The 17,403-nt window shown below is 36.0% G+C and overlaps 1 protein-coding gene across 4 annotated transcripts in view; it reads left to right on the top strand.

Moving 5' to 3' along the window:
* Fstl5 (follistatin like 5) overlaps nucleotides 1–17,403 on the top strand; it is a 501,743-nt gene that overhangs the window by 347,041 nt on the left and 137,299 nt on the right. The window lies entirely within an intron of this gene.

The raw sequence follows: 17,403 nt of genomic DNA, 5'->3' as shown, positions 1-17,403 counted from the left end.
TTGAACCTTAACTCAGTTATACCACAATTGCTTAGGAAGCCCAATACCCCAAGTTCTATACCCAGCACTACAAAACCAGAAATGAAATAGGAAAACTTCCTTATCCTTGACAGGTTTCTCTATCAAAAACAATTCCTTAAGATTTTTATGAGATAGTAATATTAAAGCTCACAATATAGAGGCACAGTCACATCACATTTTTGAACTTTAAATTTAAATATGCTTAACAGAATTTTAAGTGAGAAATTGTATTTGGAAGTGACCAAATATAATTATAACATATGTTTTTCACAATATATAAATTTCCATTTATTTTATTATTTTTCTCAGTATTAATCACTGTCCACTGCACAACAACACCTCTCTGATGAAGACTGGGAGCTGTACTAGTCTGCAGGTATAAGGAGAGGTATTTATAAGATAGTTTGCTCCCACACCCATTTTGAAATCAATGTCTGTAGGTTTTCCTGTAGGAAAACTTGAAGGCTATTGTTTCTATGTATTTCTATTCTAAGGTAAGTTATTCTGGTATCTCATTAGTTGAGAGTATTGTATGCTGCTGGCCATCAGAAAGAAGTTAAAACTGTATCCAGTATTTTCTAAGGCAACTCCAGCTGTAGTTGCTGATAATTATGGCCAAGGGCTCCTTACAGCACAGCTCACAGGGTTCACTGTAACACCTGCTTCACTGGTTGTAAGATTTGCCGACAACATTTTGTGAACACATATTTGTTTACGCAGCAGTTTCAAATGCTCAGAAAATTGATTTATAAAGATAAAATGTATATTTAGGTAGACTGTGTGCAGTTTTAGGCCAACATTCACATCACTCTTGAGAATGTGCAGCAGAGGCTGAACTATGGGTTTGAGACTAGCCTGAGAGAAAAAAATGAAAGCCTATCTCAAAATTTCAAAAAAATACAAATAAATGAACATAAAATAAATTATGTACTCAGGCACAAGCACAGATTAAATGTCACAAGTCATATTGGGATATTGCAATAAGACAATAAGACTTTCTCTCTCCATATACATACATAATATATTATATATATATATATATATATATATATATATATATATATACACACATACATGCATAATTGATTCTTTGAGTGGCTTTCACATCAAGGCCCCATTTCCCCAAATCTACCCTCTATTCTTGCAACCTTTCCCCCAAACAAAATAATATTTAAAAGAAAAATCAAAAACTAAAACAAGTAAAGAAAGTGAAACAAGAAAGGAGGGGGAAAATGAAGAATCTCTAGAAGAATCTCTTTGTGGAAGCTGTGGTGTGGCCTGGTAAGTCACACACACATTTCACCCTTTAGTCCTTTCTTCTTCATCTGAAGTCTTCATCCCCATGAGTCATCAGTATGGTTCTCCAAGGCCTCTGTCCACTGTCACAGCGTCTACAATGGGCAGTCACTGGGTTCTTCACCACCAGCCCACCTAGGACTTCTCACCGTTTTTCCAGTATCTGGAGATCCTGTAGGTTTCGATCTGTACGTTCATCTTATTCTCATGTCCTAACAGTTCATAGATGAGGTGGATGTTGGCGTGGGCCAACTCCCAGCCCCAGTCCTGAGCTTAGTCTGCTAGCTTTCCCCCATTGTCTCCCATCCCCCAACCCACCTCACCCCACCCCCACCCCGCATGCTCTCCATCACTGCCTAGGCTAGCCCATCCAAGAAGCCTATTCTTCTCTCAGGCCCTTGGGTCCAGCTCACTCACATTCACACCACCAGTCTTAGCTACACTTTTTGCCCAGGCAAGGTGCAAACTCCTTCCTTCTCGCATTTGCTGTAGGGGGCCTTCCGAGGGAGGCTGGGCCAGTTCACCTGTTCGCACAACCACAGAATTGACTCACTTATGCCTCTGACAGCAGGGTTAGCTTTAGTGTGTGCCCTGGTGGGTTGGAGTCTCTTCTGTGTGCTGTAAGTAGGAGGGGCAAAGCCAGTTCTCTTACTCTGGCGATTGTGTGGCCAGCTCTCTCAACTGCCATAGGTGGCAAGAGGAGGTCATCTTTCCCTCACCCAAGCCACCGCAATGCAAACGAGGTGGGGGAGAGATCAAAGTGTCAGTGCTTTTACTCTCATGATGGCAAGGTAGGCTTGCCTGCATCATGGTCAACGGGGGTCAGCTTTAGCATACAGCCGAAGTGGGATAAAGGAGCCTGTTTTCCCCTGTGCTGCAACAGGTGACAGACACGGATAGTTTCTCTCCTCTCTTGAATTCAGGGCCAGCTCTAGTGGGCCTTGGGTAGCAATGGGCCCTTGGGGAAGGGTGTCTTTCCCTATCCCATGCCACTGCGTGGTAAGCAAAGGGTAGGGGAGTTGGGGTCAGTTTTGCAGTAGTCATATCCTTATGGCTTTCTCACAAGGGGTCAGAGGAACCATTCAGTTGAAATACAAGGGCTTTGTTGAGCTGGCTACAGCCATCATAATCACTAGCAAGAAGGCTGCCCACCCTCTCTGGAAAGATGACCTCATCTAGCACCGTGAGCTTCCTCCTCACCGGGGTGCACACTAGGAATCATTTCTTTCTACGAGTTTTCTGTTTGTTTTTTTATTGAAAAGAAGCAAATGATGTTCTATTGTCTTAATTACTACATGGCTTTTTTTGTTTTGAAGTAGAACGTATTATACATATTAGTATAATACCATACAAAATGGTTATACTGAATTTTTAAAAATCTTAATGTACTCGATTTTTTAAAAAATCTAAAACTTCATTTACTACACAAGTCAAGTGTTCTGTAGTCTATGGATCGAAAATAGGGTCTCACTAATGTTAGCCGAGCACTCTGCTACTGAGTTATTTCTACAGCCCTTTATAACATACCTTGAAAGACCTTGTCCTTTGTCATTCTTTTCTCCATGTGTGGATTCAGTCCTGTGCCCGTCATCTCGGGTTTAGGAGCAACAATCCAAACATTATACTTTTAACTAAATTGCAGAGCTATATTTGAGATGGATGTTGAAACTAGCAAATAACCTGTGACCATAAAAAAGCATGTTGAAAGAATTGTAATGGATCCCGGTGGAGATGATGACCCAGGTTCACTACCAAATGTTAATAGATCACCACTAAGAACACTCAATCAGTGGTAGACCAGCTCTTCAAGCATACCTTCATCCTCCTGATGAAAATGACAACAAAGAACAGAAAAATAGAGTGATTCTTCTGTGAGACCTAGAGCTCTTGAAATCATCCAATGGCCATGTTGAATTTATCCTGATTGTTATCTATTTAGCAAGTGTTTGCTTGATGTTACCTGCAAGATTTTTGCCAGTGTAATCAAGGAGGAAACTTTGGAGGATCCTCGCAGAGCATCCAGCATCAAAAATGACTTTCTGTAGATGAAATGTGCCTGACATAAAACTAATTTAGAGAGCAGTATCATCGGGAGTACATAGGAAATAGGCTCACTGTAACCACAACATTCATGATAAACTTCTGACAAATAGTTAGCCCATTAACCCAGAAGGGAATTGTAAGCAATCTCAATAAATAACAATAATCACACCATGTTTTCCATGGAGTACAAGAATATTTCATATTAAAGTACTTAAATACAAAAATTTTCAATTTAATACTATACAAATTTTGAAGTTAAAATTTATATCTCTATAAAAATATAATTTAAATTTTATGAACATATATCTATAGCTATAATTTAAAAGTACTAAAACAAATTTTGTCTTTTGTAATAACTTTGCTGTCTTGGTAGTACATATGACATTGTGATGACAGTAGAATTCATTCATATATAATTTTGAGTGGATATAATTTATTATGAAAATAATAAGGTGGCCAATATATTATGATAGATCCTATTCATTGGTGGGTATTACTCTAAGGAAGAGCACAACTTCAAGTATGCCTATTTACATTCATCTCTGCATTTAAACATTCTTTTTGGAGTTGTCATTTTAAAACGTCTATTAGGAAACTATTAAGTGTAACAAAGCTCTCAGTTTCAAAGTTTTGCCTGTTTAAAACATACCCTCAAGCAGTTGTTCTAAATATTATTTATATTACGAAGTCATGCTTGTGCTGGCTAAATGTATTCTTGATAATTTTTGAAACAGTCTTAGTTGAAAGAGTTTCTTGATGAAATTGCCTTAGTTCAAATTCTTATACGTTGATACAGATGTGAGGGTCCTTCCTTCTTTCCTTTCTTTATTCCTAACACTTTCCTTTCTTTTCTTCTCCTCTTACACATTCTCCCTAGCCTCTTTCTTCTTCCCTTTCTTGCTTTCTCCTTGCACCTCCTAGAAATTACACAGATGTTGATGGAGTGATGCTAGTCCCTATCATTCCTTTTAACAGATATCCAGAGGAAGCTGACAGGTATAGGCCCTAATAAAGTATCATGTTTATTGTGTGTTTGGAATTTACCTGTGGCAGATAATGCTTATGCAATTGAATCTGAGTATGTGAAAAATATAAATTACTTTTTCTGTCAAAATTCTTAGTTTTTTATCAGTTATGCAAAATTTTTTCAATTTTTATTTCATTTTTTTACTGTGGGCGGTTTTTTGTATGACATAAACTGACCTTGGCTTCCTGGATTAAACAAAGTTTCTATGATGGGGGGTCATGTACAAAATGGCCCTTGTCAGAATGAGATGCTTATACTTACCTTCTATTCCTGGAGTGTAGACAATGGTTCCATTAGCAAGAATAGAAAACTACATAGTGTTTTGTCCAGCAATTAAGTGAGTATGATGTGGTTAGCATCATAAATTTTAGCACTTGATTTACAAGCTATCAAGTCATCTTGCATTGCTGCTATAACCATGCTTGGTCAAAGAATATTATCCTTAGGTATTATTACCTAGATAGATTATAATTCAAAATGCTAAGATTGAGTTAAATGCTAATTGTCTGTATTCATGAATAATAACTCAACTTTTTTCTATTTTAGTGAATGCTCAGTCATTTATAATTTTTTGTATGTATGATACTTATGTCTGAGAATGTGAAAGTGTTCATATGTGTCAGTGCCGGTGCACAGCTACCATGGCACACACGCGAGGGTCAGAGAAAGTCATCAGGCATCAGCACTGTCTTCTGTCTTGAGACAAAGTCTTTCATTGTTTATGACTACACGTACCATGCTAGTCAGAAAACTTTTGATTTTCCTGCCTCCCATTCCACTTCTGTACTGGATTACAGTCACCTGGAGGATACTATCCCCAGAATATTCTAGTTCCTGGGATTTAAATTTAGGGCCTGATGCATTACCCATTGCTCAATCTCTCCAGCTTTTAGTCATGTTATATTGTCAATATTTTCTTAGCCTCATGTATATTTTCTGAGCCAACCCCTCTTCTTCTCCTTTGTGAAAACAGTATATAATTAAAGTTTATTAATTATGAAGATTCTCCTATGAAACTTCTCAATCTGAATATATTTTTTTGGAAGAATAGTGTAATCACAAACACACGGATGGAAGAAGTCATTTTTGAGAAGTTATATTAGAAGCTATTATGGTCTCTCTGTTTCTTAGCCGGCGTGATGCCACAGACCTGCAATCCCAGAATTTGGAAAGTAGAAGGGTGGGTCAGGATCACGTGCTTGAGTTCAGGCCATTGACCTGCTGCCCAAGCAGAAAACCTCTGTAGTTACCACACAAGCTTGCTCAGTTTAAATTGTGTGAAGTTTCTTGACCCATGTTCTAAAGCAGTCATCCAAATTTAAAGTTAGTGTTACTATTTCTATTTCTATTTTCTTGATTACTCCCTTATCACTTCAATTACTTTCATTCAGTGCTGCTATTTTCCTCTGGTCTAGCTAGAGCACTCTTGATTTTCTTTTGAATTTTATCTTTGTGAAAATAATTTATTTGAGTTATGATTCTATTTGCTTTCAAGTAAATATTTCCTTACATCATGACCAACATTTTCTGTCTCAAAGATGTTTCATATAATGACTGTTCAAATTTATAATTTACATATATTTTAATTTGAATTATGTGTTGTCTCTTTATACCTGTATTTTTTTGTATCCCACTTTACTTACAGAAATAGGTACATCATCTACTGTCTTGTTTTTTTTACTGATAATGACTTATGGTTTGTCTTTTTTTTTCTCAAGTTTAATCACATTCCCTTCTTTGTGTATTTAATGGATTTTTACTTGGACATTAGATTATAATTATAGTTTTAACATACTCTAGATTTATGTTCTTTCTTAGAAATATGCTCATTTTTAATGTCCACAGTAGATAATAACAATAATTATGTGCTTCCTTTGAGAAGTGAGCAGTTTTCTTAAAAATGCAGAAAGTCTGATTAACTCAAATTACTCTCAAACTCAACATTCTCCTACAGCTTGCGTTTCCTGCTGGAGTGGAAAGCTCTGTCATCTCCTTTGTACAGAGCAGTTCACAATGGAACACAAGAAGATCAGACAGGATTGTCTCCCAGTGGGAGAATGACACTTGGATGGGTGTGACAAGAGCAAACTAAAGGAGGCTTAGGAATGGGATTTAAGAATCAACGTTTAATTAAATATTCCAAGAAAAAAGCTGTGTCAATCAAAAACAATGTTAGGGTGGAAATGGGTGTGAGCTAGTCTTGTAAATTTTGTCTGTTTACATTTTTCCCTATCTGCTTTAACCTTCTGTCCATGATACAACGACTTCTGTGTTTGTAAAGGAGGATGTCACAAAAGGAAGCTCTTGGCATGTGTTTTTAATGAGCCAATACACTTTGTTGTATTGTTTACTAGTTGTAATGGATTTATTGCTAAGCTAAAGAAGTGATCATTTCTTGGTGAAAATATCAACACAGAAGAAGATTTTAAGTATACTTATTGCAGCAATGTGCAGATGACTCAGATGATTTTGAATCTCCTTATGTCTCTTCTTCAGTGTAAATTAAATAAGTAAAAGAGACTTAGCTAAAAAACAAAAACAAAAACAAAATGATGTAAGTTCAGATTTAACAAACAATTATGGAAAATATCAGCAAGGATAATAAAACAGTGCCAAGACAAACTATTATTTCAAAACAGCTGTTTGCAACAGTTACAAGAAATGTTGGCACTGAGACGCAGAACAATACAGCCAGATATGGGGGCTCAGGTGCAGTTTAGCATTGTCACTATGGGAAAACTGACAATTTGTGTGGAGAGAAGAGAACATATTAGGTAGCTGATAAAAATACTGAAAAAATATGCCATTTTGAAGGAATTAAGAAGAAGAAAATGTGAAGAATTCTGGTGAAGAAAAATAAATATTTAATTTTTGTAGATGGGGGAGTTTTGACATATTCTCTTTGACAAAAATGAAAGGTTCATGGAATTGTTCTCAAGTATCAATATATATTCAATCACCTTATAAAGTTTTACTAGTGTCCTACTTTGTCCTCTCTTCAGACATCACAACTAGCCTAGCTAGAAAAAGTATACACGTAAAAGAGTACCCACTGACATTCTGGTAGAAGTATTACGCAGATTATATTATAAGTGACAAAACAATAGCAGTAGTGATTCTTAAATAAGATCAAAGAGAATATTTAAAAGACATTTACATTTTATCTATAAAGGATTTTTCCATATCATGATGGTTTCAAGAACAAAGTTTTGCACACAATGAATTCAAGCTTTGGTGTGTTTATTACTGTGTGTTTTCAGAAGTAGAATAATAGTATGTATTACTTATGTAATTTATACAAGCAGTATAAATTTAAATATACCAGTACCCAGTACCTTATGGTTTTAAAAGTTATTTCTTCTAATAAGGATAATTCAATCTTATTGTCAATTTAATTTGTTGTACAACTTAATGAGTTTCTTAGTCCAGAAGCCTGAAATTTCATGTGTGCCATTGAATTGTTATACTGTATAGTCTTCATGGTATTCCTAATTTAACTTCAATTGAACTACCTGAATTTACCACTGATAAGCCATGATACAGAAATGTTCATTGCAGAACTAACATATAAGTGAAACACATTTTAGATGAAATGGATTTAGTGTGTGAAACTTACTTATCAGTGGACAAGCAGGTTCTCTTTTCCCAGCCACAAGCAGGTTTCCATTTCTTTCCATGTCTTTGTTTAATGTCTTGTCGGGGTTTTCTTGAGTGGAGGAGACTCTCTCTGCACTGAGGAGCTGCCCCACTTCCTTGCTGGGAGTGGCTCTGACTATCTGAATATCAGTTTGCTATTGGTGTAGCAATCTGGGTTGTGTTTATTCACATCAGTTAGACTACTACATCTGGGCACTCGGATTTAAATGACAATGAGTTGTAATTGGGTACAATAGGTTTTAAGAGTTTTAGCACAGGCTGGACTGACATGCATGCAAATGAGTTTTTGATACTATGCACTACCCCTAAGATATCTTTACTTAAACATCCAGCATAAATTCCTGTACTATAGTGTTGTGATTACAGAATATTTTGCTTTCACTTATACAGAAGTATGTTTTACAGTTGTGTAATGTTAACTGTATAAATGTAGTCTGAAAGAGAGGATGGTGTTCATTGCTTATTTTCCATCTTTTCATGAGTATGTACATGAGATACATATATGTTCATGCTTTCCTTTCTCTCATACTTGTGGATACACATGTCTATGCAGGAACATGGATGTGTATAGGTATGAGGAGTTTTAAAGTTGGTTTCACAAATGATGCCTCATTGGTCTTACACCATACCATTTAAAGTAAGCTCTCCTAATCCAACTACTTTATGTGGACATAAAGCTGGTATCACCGGTCAGCTTGCTCCCATTTCTGACTTTCTATGCTGGAATAACAACTGTGTCTCTGCGCAAGCTCTTGCTTGAATCCTGAAGGCAGAATTCTGGTCCGCTTGCTTGCATGGCAGGAATTTTAATTGCTAGACTTTCTCCCCAAATTAAATTCATATCCTTAAAATCTCATCATATCTGTTTTTCAGTGCAAGAAATTTCAGCAAGTCAGTATATATTTCAGCAGTAAAATGTGTAGCAAGCTCAAATTTTCGCTATTGAAATTGAAATCTTCTGTTGAACGTATATATATATATATATATACATATATATATTTCAGTTTATATTCTAAAATGAACAGTGTACTTCTATCAGAACAATATATATATAATATATATATATATATACAAACACACACATACAATTAGATATATGTAAAAGTATACGTGTGTGTGTGTGTGTGTGTGTGTGTGTGTGTGTGTATACAATTGACCTAGTGTGTCAGAAACCCATAACAGACCAAAATACAGATGCTTCTGAAGCCCTACTTGGTGAATCAATGAAGTTTACTGGGATTACTTATAGGGATATAGGCAAAGGGTTATTTGCAGGAGAAGGAATGACGCATAACCGACTGTATCATCAAACCCACCTCAACTTGGGTGAAGCTCACAGAAGTTGGGAATCTGGAGTACACTGCGCAGCTTGCAGGCAGCTCAAAAAGTTTGGAAAGTGTTCTTTTTAAGTGATCAGTTGGTCTAAACCTCTTGTAGTCAGCTTGGCTGTTTCGTGCTTCTCCCTGGGAGCTGGTCTGTTCTCAGTCTTCCTAGCAGCTTGTCTTGTCTGAAAGATACGCTCAACAGTTTTATTTTTCTCACTTGGAAGAGGTGCACCTAGAGAATCAGTTGTCTTCTGGTTGAAGGAGATTCCCTGTAGGGTGGTGTGTTTCAATCCCAGAGATAACTGCTTCTCAGCAGTTACTACGAAAAGAAGGTTTTGGGAGAACATTTTCTCAAGAGCTCTGCTGCGTTTCCTCCACATCAGAGACACTTAAGAGTGTTTTTTCAGTTGGGCGGTGGTGGCGCCTGCCTTTAATCCCAGCACTTGGAAGGCAGAGGCAGGCGGATCTCTGTAAGTTCGAGGCCAGCCTGGTCTACAAGAGCTAGTTCCAGGACAGGCTCTAAAACTACAGCCAAACCCTGTCTTGAAAAACAAAACAAACAAACAAAACAAACAAACAAAAAAGAGTGTTCTTTCTAGATAAAGCATGTAAGGAAAAACAGTGTCTTCCTGTTTATTCAGCTAGGCTGCTAGGCAGTGACCTAGCTTGAGGTTTACACTGTTTTCTGTGTAATGAGGAAGCAAGTTCTTTATCTCTCATCCCCCAGTCTCCTGCTTTCTACGAATCTTTACTAGCTTAGAAAACCAGACTTTTCATGACTATTTGAACTGATTTAACCTAGAAAAGTAAGTACATGAGCCATGAGATGGAATTGAATTTTTATAACCTGTAAATTAAATATTGACATAATTCAATGAAATAATATGTGCATTTATGCAATATCTGATTTTAAAAAATAGTATATTGGAGTACAGTGTACATGATAATACATATAGTGACAGAAACATCCTCAAAACTATTGTATAAGAAATGCTGGAAAATGTAACTAACCATTGTTAATGGTATCTCACTTCTTCAGAAATGAAAATCAAATTTAATTGCTAACTACATGGTTTTTAAAGTATTATTTGTTACTAATATTTTTCCAAGTAATTGAGCAGGAGCTAAAACACAGTAATTATAATGACGGTATTGATTAATTCATTTGCATGCTCACTGAGCACTGTGCCTATTTGAAGCAGCGAGCTGCACGCCAACTGTGAAGTGAGCAGCATTAGTCAGTGTTCATGACTAAGACCCGGGGATGACTAAATAATGCAGAAAGAAATATTGAGAAACAGATATTGATTATTCATTAGCACATATTTTTCTCATTTTTTGAGATTATAATAAAATTATGCTTTTCTCTTCCCTTCTTCTATCTAACACTCTTAGATACCCCTTGGTTCTCTTTCAAATAAGCTATAATATATATATATATATATATATATATATATATATATTCTAGAAATCTTAAAACATTTTGACAGATGCTAAATCTTCGCCACTAAAAGCTCCTATCATAATATAAAAATAAAACTGAATTTAGCTTTAGAAACTATTTTTCAATAGATTGGGTTTATCTCTTTAACTATATATAACTAGCGAAACAATGCTTGTGAAGAAATATAGGCCCAAAGTGCAGCTTTTATGTTCTGAATAACAATACTGGAACACTGTTTTCTTGTAGGCTCTTATCAGTGCTGATAATCCGCTGACTGTTAAGTGTTTTGATGTTACCCTTATTTGATTAACTGTAGCCAGTGGGGAGCCGCCATCAGAATTCTCTTAAGTTTGAAAGTGTACTGCATATGTTCTTCTCTGCTCGCATTGCTTTGAAATGAATATGAGTGATAATCTCAACAGAATACATGATCTGGAATTTTTTTCCCACCAGCTCTTCCCAGACATCCCTGCTTGAGGCTACTTTATAATTGGGAAGGGGCACATAAGATTTAATCTACTTACGGTGGGTATATTGTCTGGCAGGCTGTGAAGCTGTAATGGAATTCAGAATGAGAACGTATTTTGTTCCTGGATCCCGAGTGTCTGATCTCAGACCATAGCTCTCAACCATGACTGAGCAATAAAATCACAGAGTTCGGGGGAACTGCTTAGATTAGAAAAGTACAGAGAATGTAGTAGTTTAAAAGATTAGAGATGCGACACTCAGAAGAAGGTAAAGCATAGTTCTGATGTCCATGTAAAATAGCAATAGGTAATATTATGTTGAAGCTAGAATTAACGGGGGCTATGAAGAGGACAAAGCATGGTAAAAATTATAGAACCCAGTTTGAAGACTTCCACAGTGTTACACAGCATCGTATTTCCACCTTTTCATTTGTGAAATGAAACTAGTGACACCGCCTTCTTGAAAGGGGTAAACAAAGGATGATCTTCTATATTTAAAAATAAAAATACAACATAGTATTTGAGATACTAAAGTGCCCAGCAAACATTTGAGGTGACTGTTAGGTATATTGAGAGGATCCTTACTTTATTCAAAGTGCGATTTGATATTAGAGTTTGCATTATTAGAAAAATCTGTTCAATGGATGTTTTTGTACAGTTATGTATTGAAGAAGCCCATAGATATAAGATCCTTGGTTGTATTTAGAAAAATTAAAAGAGAAAACATGAACAGAGACACACAGAAGGCATCATGTACATGTTGATTTAAGAAGGAGATTTTTTTTAATTCAAGAGTTAAATTTAAATAAAAAATGTAAACTAATTTTTGTTTTATAGATTAATGGAGATTGCAATATGACACTGTAAGTTAATATTTTTTACCTAGTAATGGGAAATTGATCATATGCCTTTAAAACCATGCTTCCACGGCCCCATAAAGCTGGGAAGATATTTAGAAATGAGAGAGAGAGAGAGAGAGGAGAGAGAGAGAGAGAGAGAGAGAGAGTTAACCCTTTGCAGGTAGATACATATGTCAAGAAACACTTGTCCATATCAAGATTTAGAGAAGTTCAGAAAGGAATTTGAAAACATAATTACAGAAAATAATGTGGGACAGCACTTTGAAAAGTCACATAGAGTTTAATATACGTATATGTAAGTGTGATTATAAACATCAGGTATATCCTCTATCTCCCTTGTCAGATTAAGTTTTTTGTTTTATGAAAGAACGTATTTGCTCTGATATGGTTTCTGTGACTTAACATCTTTGTAATGAGTTGCATATAAGCATCCCATATACATATCTACTTCATCTACTCCAGAAATAAGATTCTTTAAATCACTAGTAATTGTTTCCTGCTCTTTCTTATTCTGCAAATATTTTAGCTCTGATGTTTCTCATTACATTTGTTTAAAACTTTGTTTTTCTCCTGTTAACCCTGGAAAAGTCAACTACCTGCATACCATTCCCTTAAAATAGCCTTTGTCTCTGTTATTTGTCTCTCTCATTTGTCCTCCTGTACTTCTGTTGTCTGAAGCCACATTTCTAATAGAGACTGTATTAGCAGGGAGTTTGAACATGGTCTTTTGGCTGGAACTTCATGTTCCCCCACACTAGTAGAATTCATGAGACTTCCTCTGCAATAGTATCAGCTATAGGAAGTTGTAGAAATGATAGATGAATGCTGTTATATGATATGATGGTAAGGCATTGGTCCTTTTTTTGTACTTATGAAAGTATTTTAGTATTTTTGTCATTGTGTAATTTGTTTAATTTCATCTTGACTTTCTGCTCCTGATTCTCCCCTCCCTCATCCTTCTGTTCTTTCCTTTCTGGTTTTATTACTTCCCATTTTATCTCTTCCTGTAATTCATTACTATTACTATTATTGCTGTTGTTGTTGTATTTTTCATTGTGAGAGGACACATATTAAGGCCAGAAGACAATTTTGTGGACTCCAGTATCTCTTACCTATGAGTTCTTTGTCTTCAGAACCATCTTATCCACACTACTTCTGTCTTTTTTAAAAAATATTTTTGGTCACTGTCAAGCCCAGGTTCAATATCCTTCCAGTGATTTTCTTTATTTCTATTAATATGTCATTGAGTGAAGCTATTTTTAACAGAAATGCGTATAACACAAATACAGATAATGTTGTCAGTATACCAGAAAAACTTTTAGACACTATTTTAAAAATATTGGTTAAGATCTTAAAGACACAATGATTTCTAAAAATTAAACGTTGAAGAAAAAGTATTCTTTGGACATATAGTGTTGATACAGTTAATTACACTTTTACAAAAACAGGTAATGGTGACTCTCCAGGTTACATTCAGAAATACTGTGTATGAATTAAAACTTTAGCAACACATTAGAAAATTGAATATCAACATGAAAGTACTAATAATAAAATTAGAAGGGGGATAAGTGAATAAGTAAACAATTTTTGAAAAGAGCATTAGTCCATTAGTTCATTTGCTGTCACTGCAATAAAGTATCTATTGAGACAATCTTCAGAGAAAGGGCTCACAGTTTTGACAATTCAAGGGCATTACAGTGACCTCATCTTCACTTTGTTGAAGACTTCTTTGTGGGATCACAGTGGTGAGAGCCAATGTGAGGGGCAACAATCACTTAACTCAGCAGGAAGAGAAAGAGAGCAGTCAGATTTCTACTTCTATTATTTATTATTATTATTTTATCATTATATCAATTTTTCTAGCCTGATCACAGTTTCTTTTTCCTCATGTCCTCTTCTTCTGCTACCCCTTCACCACCCACTTCTCCTTTTTTCTTTTAGAAAAGTGCAGGTCTTACGTGTATATCAGCAAATCACAGTACATCAGATTTCAGTAAGTGTAGGTACCTCCTCTCTTATTAAATCTGGACAAGGCAGCCCAGTAAGAGGGAAGGCTCCCAAAAGCAGGCAACAAAATCAGAGATAGCCCATGTTTCTACTATTAGGAATCCTGCAAGGAGACCAAGCTACACCACTGTGGCAGGCATGCATTGTTCCTAGGTCAGTCCCATGAAAGTTCTTTGGTCGGCAGTAGTCTATATGAGCCCCTAAACATCAAGTTAGTTGATTCTTTGGACTTTCTTGACTCCTCTGACTCCCACAATCCTTCCTTCCCTCTTCCATGAAATTTCCAAGTGCTGCCTAATATTTGGCTGTAGGTCTGTGCATCTGTTTCCATCAGTTGCTAGGTGAAGCCTCTCTGAAGACATTTGGACCAGACAACAATCTATAATATCATTAAGATTCATTTCATTGACTTTTTCTCCTGTAACATTTGGTTCTCTTCTTGGTCTCTGGATTGTCCAACCTCTTCATCCTGGCCCTCTGGGCAGTGTCATGGGTGGGCTTCTTTGTTTGGTACGTTTCTCAAATTGTTTAACTACTCCCATAATTTCTGTGTCACCTTTACCCCTCCCTGGATTCCTTCCCTTATACTTGCTTCCCTCCACTGCATGCTTACTCCTCACATTCCAGAATGTCTCCTTCCTCTCCATAACTATATTTCCCCTTCCTTGGGAGATCACACTCTTCACACTAGACATTTACTCAATACATAAACTCTGTGGTCATATGGATTGTATCCTGCTTATTGAAGGCTGAAAAGCAAACATCTACATATAAGAGTATCAATATTTGTCTTTTTTGAGTCTGAATTGACTCAGAGTGATTTTTTTCTCTATATCTGTTCATTCAACCATGAGTATTTAGACTGTTTTCAATTTATAGCTGTTATGAATAGAGCATCAAGGAAGAGGGATGAACAAGGATATTTCTAGAAATGTAACATCTCTTAGAGATCTATTCCAGAGTGTTATATCTAGATCTTGAGGTAGAGCTCTTTCCAGCTTCCCAAAGAAATACTACTGTAAAGCACTTTAGCCACATCAGAAATGGGTGAGTTGTCCTCTACCCCGCAGCCTCTCCATCATGACTTGTGATTTTTATTAAACTGATCTTGGCATTACATAAGCTGAAATACCAAAGTAGTTTTTATTTGTATTTTCCTGATTATTAAACATGCTGAACATTTCTTTAAATGTTCCTCACACGTTTGTACGTCATTTTTGTGAACTTTCTGCTTATATATGCACCCCATTTTTATTAGGTAAAGTGTTTTCTTGATGTCCAGTCTTTTAGTTATGAATATTTTAGATAATAATCCAATATTGGATGTTTAATTGGTAAACATTCTGTGTGTATCATATCTATTGTCCAAATTATGGTGTCCTTTGCCATACAAAAGATTTTTCAGTTTCATGACATTCATTTTATTTATTTATTTATTTGTTTATTTATAAGTATTATTAAAATATTTTATTGTTTCATTTCGTGTCATTTTTTGGGCTATCTACAATATTATCATTGTGTTAAGGATTGACGAAAACAAATCGAAATTCAGTTTATTTCTTGGAGCTTGTAAAGTGGAATTTTATGGTACAACATGATACAAAGTTAGCACAATGGTGTTCAGTATCTACCCACAGAGAGCCGTGTACTCAGAGTCGTTGGACATAGACTGAATCATGGGATCTGTGCATGAGGTTCCATTTGATGTGAGTCCATGCATATGTATGTTGCATCTCCCAAGAGAAATTGTTCATAAAGCGTATGCTGAACCCACTAAATGCTCCCCCAAACTTGTGTTATACCAGAAAAATGATTATCGATAACGCATCTGAGGCAACTAAAGTAGAAAAGATTGTGCTCTCCACTCTAGGCCTACTGCTGTAGGAGTACAGTGTGAAGTTGAAAGGACTCAGCACAGACAGAATGTAGAGGTTCTGGAAGGCTCAGAGAGGAGGCTGCTCTCTTCCTTCAATCAAGGAAGCTTGAGACAGAGAGGTCTACAACAAGTCAAATGAGGTCCAATTCATTAATTTTTGTTCCTAGTTTCTGTGCTACCAGAGTTCAGTTTGAAAGGTATTTTTTTTAATGCCAGTGAATTCCCCAGTTTCTCCTCTTTCTGACTCAGTGTATCTTCTTTTGTATTGGCTTCACTGATTCATCTGGAGTTGCATTTTGTGTTTTGTGCAGGGAATGCATATGCACTCAAGATGCTCCTGTCCAGTAGGGCCCACTCCTTTTGTTGAAGATGCTTTCTTTCACTGTGTGTATAGTTCTAACTTCCTTATCAAAACTCAAGTGTCAGTTGGTGTGTGGCTGTCCCATTCTTCAGTTTTGCTTTTAAAAATGTGCTTCAATCTACTGTTATCTCAAATAATACTATGTTCAAGAAAATATCATGTTAAAAATTCCTGTAATTTTTTTCTCCAAAGGAATATGTGATAGAACTGTTTTTTTTTTTAAAAAAAGTGATACCTGTTTTGTTTAAGTAAAGCAAAGTCATGAAAACATAAGATTCTGAAAACTGTAGAATGTCCCCACAGAGACCTTTCCCTACAGGGGAGCTTGAAGTCTTTTCCTTCTCTCCAGTCCGTGAAGATAGTGAGGTTCACAGGGAGCATGAGTTTAAGCTCATTCAAAGTTATCTCAGAAGCACAAAGGTGAGAGGAAGAGAGGCCCAAATGCCCACAAAAGGACATCTCACAGGGATCAGGCAGTCGGGCCTTAATAAAGATTCTGGAGATTATTAGAGCAGTTTTTCCCAAGAACTGAAAAACAGATTTAACAGTTTTCCCCATTTTGCACACATTGACATATAAAGAGAAGATTTTCTAGTTTGTACCCTGCAGTTCCAAGGATAATGCTTGGACTCTGTTGTAATAAACAAAGGAGAGGTTTTAATATGCTTCCTCAGGAATGGTTATGCCTTTGTTCTGCTGAATACCAAATGGCATGGTTGTTTATTCAATGATCAGTAGTAGATTACAACTTTTAAAAATTAAATCCTGGCTGAGAGTTTAGTATTATGTCAGAGTTCATGCTTAGCATGATTGAGGATGTGATTTAATCTTCATTGTCCCTCAGACAAAACAAAATAAAACAAAATATCATGCCTCAGGATATGACTATAAATGTTTTCACTGAGAGCATAGTAATTTAATAGGTATTTTTCTTTATATTTATATTTCTAAGTGATATAAAAACTGGTGAATAATTATCAGACTAAAATGTAATCAGCAATTTATTTTTAGTTGTAAGA

Source organism: Myodes glareolus, chromosome 20 (assembly GCF_982192425.1).
Source record: "Myodes glareolus chromosome 20, mMyoGla1.1, whole genome shotgun sequence".
Lineage (NCBI taxonomy): Eukaryota > Metazoa > Chordata > Mammalia > Rodentia > Cricetidae > Myodes > Myodes glareolus.
This window is presented reverse-complemented; position numbering and strand designations above follow the sequence as displayed.